This window comes from Electrona antarctica (assembly GCF_951216825.1).
Source record: "Electrona antarctica genome assembly, chromosome: 16".
NCBI lineage: Eukaryota > Metazoa > Chordata > Actinopteri > Myctophiformes > Myctophidae > Electrona > Electrona antarctica.
In genome coordinates, this window is record NC_136797.1 from 34,952,839 (window position 1) to 34,961,190 (window position 8,352).

Sequence of the window (8,352 nt, forward strand, 5' to 3'; positions counted from 1 at the left end):
TGTCCCTTTTATGCCCATATATGGTCATGGTGTGGTAAATGTCTCTGGAGATTACTGGAGAATATGTGGAGAATGTCTGAAGAGCGCAAACTGACTGTGAAAGCTGGACTGACTAAACACTAAATCATGCAGGCTATAATCAAATGGCAGGTGTGGGGAAATGGGCCGGTGTTGCCATCGCAATCAATTGGCTCAGGCAGAGCCTGGAAATTGGACAGGTGTGCGGATTTAGGCTCATTAGGTCGACTGGCAGAGCCTGACCAGAGCCTTTTCTGGCGGTACTGGACAACCGTGTATTGTCAGCAGTAACCGACTCAAGGCCAGAACTGCACTCCCTGTGGTGGTGTGAACGTGTGAGTCGATGTGGCAGACGGCTTTCGAGTTGCGTGGATTACAAACATATATACACACACACACACACACGCATGCACGCACGCAGTCCACGCACGCACGCAGTCCATGCACGCACACACACGCACGTGCACACACACACACACACACACACACACACACACACACACACACACACACACACACACACACACACACACACACACACACACACACACACACACACACACCGTGAACACTAACACACGCATGCACCCACACACACGCACACTAACCTTTGAGATAACCTTTTAGAAGACTAGAGTCTTTTCTGCATTGAGACATTTTATAACTGTTAAAATGGCGCCACTCTGTGGTATGCTGTAATACTACACATGGGTAACAATACATAATGAACAACTGTGTTGCAGAATTCAGGATGACATTCCTGGACTGAATTTTCATGTATTATTGTATGTATGTATTATAATGGATAATTAAAATGATATCTGTGCTAATTAGTCAATAAAGAAGGTTTAATAAAAAATGTTTGATTTTGCAACAATGGAAATCAGAATCTAGCCCTCAGTGGCTTAGAAACATACACATCGAGATAATTCTGTATTCAATCAACAATCAACATTTCTATCACTTCTTATCCTCACCTCATCCTCATCTTATCCTGTCCTTCAATAAAGATTATGTTCAAATAAAAAATAGAATTGAATGTGGCCCACGGCACTGGCCCTCAACAGTCTTTTACAAGGAGGTATTGCTTAAGGGAGCAAGAGCAACTTTAGCACACAGACTGAAAACATGCAGGAAAGATGGATTACACAGAATGGGTATGCTGGTGAACCTCCTGGAATACTATATAAATATATATAGTATAATGGCTAAGATGAAGACAATTTTAACCCATTTTGGACTGAGGCCGATTCTAAAAACACCTTCTAAATCCTGACCTAAGTTTTCTGAAAAACTTTGCAAAAGGAAATGAGGCAGACAAAACCCACAGGATAAATGCACATGAGGTAATGAATTGATTGAATAGACGTGCAGGACGCACGTGGGACAGACGCACATCAGGGGGACATCTACAGGCCAGGGGAGAAAACCACCAGAGGACACACAGGGACGACGGGAACACATGCGACAGACAGTCATGGGACCAAGTATTGATGTTGTTCCAAGGATGACATGGCATTGTCTCCATCTGAAGTTTAATGTGCAGACCCCAAGGTCAGACACCAGACTGAGTAAACACTGGTGGAAAGACATATTGTTGCTGTCAAGCAAAATCCTTGTAAATCCTTTGAAAACATTTCAAAATAAATAACCTGTCTTCCAATGGAACCAATGTTAGCAGTCATTTATAGTCACAAACTCTTAATAGTTTTTTTTCACTGGTTAAGACTCACAGACAGTCGTGCCTATTCCAATCTGGCATCAATATTTGGACATGTCATTATCCAAAGTACAAAATGTCATAATGGTTAGTTCAGTGGGTGCAGATCGGTGGACCACCGCAGCCCTTGGGGTGGTTCCTTGCGGTGGCCCTTGCACATATGGAGTAAAAGCAAAAAAAGCAAAGTTACTATATTTACCCAGGGTATCTGGGCTAAGCTCAAGAACTTGTTTCCAGCCAGGCCCTGCTCATAGAACATTTCATGGTAGTGGTTCAATGCCTTGCTCAAGGGCACTTCAGTCAGATTCCCCCTTCAAATGCATGGAGCCAGATGCACATATAGCCCGTGTCAAATGCACATGGAGTCAAAAGCACTTATGGAGATCATGTACTGTATAAAATAGGACATTCATTTATAATTTACAAACTAAATATGAAAAAGATTAAATATCTGAGGTTGTCTCACCACTTGCACAATTGTTCTGTACTGTCTTTCCTGTCTGTTGTGGTTTTACATTGATATCTCATGTAACATTTGTAAAGAATAGGAAACTATTATATAGATGCTAGCTCCAGAAACCACGCTAGACTTGAAACAGGAGAGCCTTCAAATAGAAATATTGTTAAAATAAAGTGGAATGGAATGAAAATAAACATCACAGACAGGAAGTTTGGGAACCAACACAGACAAAAACCAAGGCTGACTCGAAACCGACTGAGATTACGACCCAGAGAGGTGGAGATTAAGGCCAGTGTGATGCAAGTTTAAAACTGAAATGGAGGTTTTCAAAAGCAACACAGACGGTGAGGCTATCAGTAGACTGATAGCTATCAGTCATGCTGAGGTCAGTAATTGGCCCATATGAGTAACATCTGTCAGGGCTATCCATTTCCCAATTCCCCATACCTCGCCCAATGAACTGGACCCACCTGAAGAAGGTGAGCAGCTTTGTGTTTAATGACAGTCATTTACGACAGAAATGCAATCTTGGAAGAAAGGCTGTCTTCTTTATCTGTCTCTTTCAAACATGAAACATAACTCCTGTGTATAGCAACTCTTTCAAACATGAAACATATCTCCAGTGCTGTAGTAACTCTTTCAACCAGCTATAGTCTCTTTGTTGTCAGTGCTACCAAATACTGATAAAGCATCACAGTAGATTAATGTTTCACCTGGCAACTCTTAAAAGCAATCCCCTTGTTTCTAAGTGATCTACTTCACTGTTCATCTGGAAATCACAGCATGCATGCATGTTAATGCCTGTTAATAGGGCTGGGATCAGTCAGGTGCTACTTGTTTTCAATTAAGGGTGGGGTTTGTTGGCATACTGTTTAAAAGGCTATGCTGTGCATTCAAGGGAACGGATTGGTTTACCTTAATAGGGAGAACAAGAATTAATTGACAAGGCTGTTTGAAATTCTTTATAGGTGATTGGATTGATTAAAATAAGAACCTTGCACTCTTAAGAGGTAATAGACAGTTCCTATTTTATATGATTTCCCCTGTTTTTTTATATTTGCTCCTTTTTAACCACACATTCATCATCTGGGCATGTTAGAATAGGTGAAAGTAGGTGAAAGCACGCATGCAGGCACCAGAACAACAAAAAGCAATTTGGCCCAGTGTCAGTAGAAATCAGGCTCCACAAACAAACACCATTTGATTAGATTTATTGAAGTATTTATTAACCGTTTGCAGAATTATAGTACATTTCAAGCACAACTCAATACAAAAACTATAAAGCACTATACACTTGTTTACAAAGAGGGTCCACCTTGTTCAATTCATCATAACATTTAGAGACGTACAAATATACACTTCTATATAGCCAAAGAACAGGAAATCATCATAAAGGAGGTAAAAAGGGAAAAGAAAACATATACAGTGAGGGGAAAAAGGGTGGGTGGGGGATTCATATTTTACGGGGGCCAGTTTCGAATTGCAGCCGTCCATAGGTTCCCTTTGAGAGTGGTTTTGAAGGAGTCAAGGGATTCGCATTCGCATGTCTTAATGACTGTTGGTAGGGCATTCCATATTTTGGTGGCATAGAAGCGAAAATAATTTAGTCCCTTGTTTGTGCCGAATCTGGGTTGCACATGGTTTGTTGAACTCCCTCTGGTGTTGTGGGTGTGGACTTCGTTGACATTAAGGAAGTATTTAGACAGGTACATGGGTATCTTGGTGGTGTATCGAATCTTGTGGACCAGACCCATTGCAAGATGCTGTACTCTGTCGTCAACCCTAAGCCATTACAGCCTGTCAAAGTGGGCAGGGGTGAGGTGGGTTCGGGTATTGAGGCCAAGTAGTAGCCTGACCAGTTTGTTTTGGGAAGTCTGGAGCCTTGTTTTAAGGGCCTTTGAGGTGCTGTGGTACCAAGAGGTGCATGCACAGTCGAAGAAGCCTTGTACGAGGGCTCCTGTTAGGGTCTTCAAGGTGTTTTTGTTGACCAGTGAGGAGATCCTGTACAGGAATCTTGTTCTTTGGTTGACTTTTTTGATTACGTTGGTGGCCATTTTATTCCGTGTCATAATACTGTCACCCACTCTAACCAAGAAGCCATCTGCCTTACTGAGATTACTATTTGATCCAAAGAGAATGGATTCTGTTTTTCCCAGGTGTAAAGATAGTTTATTATCAGCGAGCCAGGTGCAGATTCTACCGAGTTCAGAGCTGAAGGCCTCTTCAAGCTGCAGTTTATTCCTGTCCGAGACCAGCAGTGCTGAGTCATCTGCGAACAGGAACAAGTTGCAGTGCACAAGCTGATGTCATGTCGTTTACATATATTAGGAACAGTAAAGGCCCTAGTATGCTTCCTTGTGGAACGCCACAGCTCACTGGGAGGAGGGGGGGGGGGGGGCAGTGTCCCGTTCACCTCCACCATCTGTTCTCTCCCCTCCAGGTAGGATTGCATCCAGCTCACTGATGTGCTACCAAAACCATTTGCTTTTAGCTGGTCAACCAGTATGGAGTGGTTCACAGTGTCAAAAGCCTTTTGGAGGTCCATCATGACCATGCCGCAGTATTTGCCACCTCGTGTTTGATGTGGTCACTCAAATAGAGGAGGCATGTGTCAGTGGAGTGGGGTGTTCTGAAGCCAGATTGGAATTCGTACATAATTTTTTTTGTGGCAAGATACTTTTCAACCTGTTCATATACTATTTTTTCCATCACTTTAGAGATGGAGCTTAGAAGTTAGAATAGAAATAGGGCGGTAGTTGCCGGGGTCTAATTTGCTCCCTTTCTTGTTGCAGGAGGGTTACTTTGGCCAGTTTGAAATCGTGGGGGACCTGTCCCTGTTTGATGGAGAGGTTTATTATGTGGGTGATGATGATTGGGGCTATAGAGATGGCTGAGTCTCTGAGAAATTTGGAGGGAATATTGTCATGGCCAGTGGCCTTGTGGGGTTGAAGGGCACTCAGTTTTTATACCTCCTCAGTTGTTACCATTGCTAGTTTAAAATCATCTTTACAAACACCTAGGTTTTTGTAGAATTATGACAGTTTAAGAACTGCACTCCTGTATATTGCCAGGCAGGGGAGTCCTGCATGGACTCTGATATACTGATACACAGTACACTTGAATATGGACTACTAAGATACATATTGTTAAACTTTGACAGATGCCTGTTATGGTTCAAAAGTAGAGTTTATTCAATTTTGATAGTATTAAACATTTTGCAGATGCTTGTCTCATTTATTATGTTTTAAATGGGCTTGCACCTCCTCCACTGAGTCAGTTAATAACACAGAAGGACAGTGAGTAATGGCAGGGAGGGCATCAAAAACTATCAGAGGGACTGTGTTGTCGTTTGGGCAAACAGTCTTCTCTGTTGAAGCCTGGCTCCCATGCAGTCCCACTGCCACTACTCACATTAAATTAAATAATTTTCACAATCATGGTTAATAATCATATCACCTCAGTCTCTCTTGACATTGGTCTACAACTCTACCCTCATTTTTAAGTGGTGCAACCACTTCATTAAGTGGTGGGCCTGTGGTCATCTTAGTGGCTAGGAGGTCCAGTGAAAGGCCTACATACTCTCCCAAGATGGAGGAACAACATTTTACAATCTGGGAACCCTAGGCCTTTGTATGGCTACAGTGCAACTGGTTCAATCCTACCCTAAACCTAGGCCTAAGACGTGACACCTCAAAGTGGGGTACATTGCATCCACTGGTCAATCCAAGGGCCTACCACTCCACTCTCTTGATATGTTCTTTCCCAACTCTTGGAGAGTATGTAGGCCTTTCCCTGGACCTTCTAGCGGCTAGAAGGTCCAGGGAAAGTCCTACATTGTAGGACTAGTAGCATGCCAAAGTTTGTGCTATTGCCATTGAGAATGCATTGGGCGTTTAAGTTAAATAACTCAGAAACTACAAATCATTTCAAAGTAAAAAGTTCCAGCATGTGTCTCCACAGTAAGCTGAATTATAAAATGTGTGAATAGAGTTTCTAGGTGAAAGTAATTTTTTGACGTGCCATAGAGCTGCCATTGAGCCCCATTATACATTTCTCAAATTTGAAAGCACTATATTTCTAAAACTATGAAACATTTCAAAGATTTATTTTCAGGCAAACATGTCCACCGTAAGATGAACCTAAATAGGTTTGAATGGGGTTTCTAGGTGTAAGTATGTAGGACTAGTAGCATGCCAAAGTTTGTGCTATTGCCATTGAGAATGCATTGGGCGTTTAAGTTAAATACGGGGAGGAAATATGACAGCAAACTGCCTGTCATATTTTCTCCCTATTCCAAAGCCCCCCCAGGTACATTATATATTTAAACTATTTTCAGCAATGGTACACTTATTTTTTCAGTGGGTAGATCTTGTTGAGCTGGTCATTTTGAAAGTAGATCTCACGTCATAAATGTGTGGGCACCCCTGTTCTAGCCCCTAGGATGACCCGAGGCCCACCACTTAAAAACCACATGCTACGGTGCCCAAATCTGAATTTAGGTGCTCAAATGAACTCAAACTGAAGCAATTCAGTAAAGGCCAACACTTCCTCCTGGGGTCATTTTAGGGGCTGGGACCTCCAGTAAAAGGCCTAAATACTCTCCAAGAGTTGGGGAACAACATAGCAAGAGAGTGGAGTGGTAGGCCCTTGGATTGACCCAGGACCAGTGATTAAATGTACCCCACTGAAAAATAGCAGATCTACAAGCTCGTAGCGTGGCACTCTGTGCCGCACTACGAGCTTGTAGATCTGCCCAAAGTTGAAGGGCTTCAACCTTGGGTACTGGGTAGCTGAAGTTGAAGCTCTGCCCTTCAACTTTGGGCACTTTTACATGTAGGCTGACCCAAAGTTGAAACAGTTGCAAGGGGGACATCTTTGGGCATGGGGTCCTCATCGTTGGATATGTTGTTCCCACAACCAAGAAGAGTATTTTACCCTTTACTGGAGGTCCTAGGCCCTAAAATGACCCCATGAGGAAGCGTTGACCTTTACTGAATTGCTTCAGTTTCAGTTCATTTGACCACCTAACTTCAGATTTGGGCATAATTACACCATTGCTTCAGTTTCAGTTCATTTGACAACCTTCTTTCAACTTTGGGCACTTTTACATGTAGGCTAACCCAAAGTTGAAACAGTTGCCAGGGGGACATCTGGCTGGGTCCCTGGGTCCCTGGCTGGGTCTGTCCGAGCACGGAAATAGCGTTTGGTTTGTTTTCACAACCAAGTGTCACTGTTGCGCAGCCTAACACACACACACACACACACACACACACACACACACACACACACACACACACACACACACACACACACACACACACACATTAACTATGATATTTCGGGTGTGACAGTACAGTGACAGTACAGTACAGTACAATAGAGGGACCCCCTGGGGACCCCCACACGGTAACTCTGTCATTTCTCAACCGTTTCGAACGCAGGGGGCTCGCCGGAACCGACCGGCCCCCTGGGCGCGTTCCTGGGGGTCTGGATGTACCGGGGACCCCCACACGGTAACTCTGTAATTTCTCGACCGTTTCGGACACGGGGTGGCTCGCCGGAACCGGGCCGGCACCCTGGATGTGTTCCTGTGGGTCTGGAAGTTCCGGGGACCCCCCGGGGACCGCCACACGGAGTTGCACCACTTACTTCACACAGGTGTGATTTTACATATTCACACATGTATCCTTTACAGTTTACATCTTGGCCCACCTGCCAATTTTAATCTACGATTACTCCTGCTCCAATAAGTAAAACGTTAGTTTTAAGATTTTACCCATCTCCACAACCACAATATCAACTTTAATTCAAAATATAAAGCAGTCAAACTTTCTGAAAGTTTGACTGCTTCATTATTATCTTTTCATGCTCTGAACCGAACTCTGAACAGCATTCTGCAAAATATTATTTAGTTAAGTAGGTAGATACTATAATTAATAGTTAATTGATGAATAGTTAATAGGCTATAGTATACTATAGCCTCCTCGTGGCGAAACGACCGGCTGACAGCCTCGGGCCGTTATTTATGAATAAGTAAATCCACATGAATGAATAATGCAAGCTGCACAGCAGCCTGTTGTCACAAAAGCTGTGGCGTCGTCAGGGAACAGAGTTGCGGAAGTGCACGCTTTGCAGAGGATGGTGAGGGTTTGAT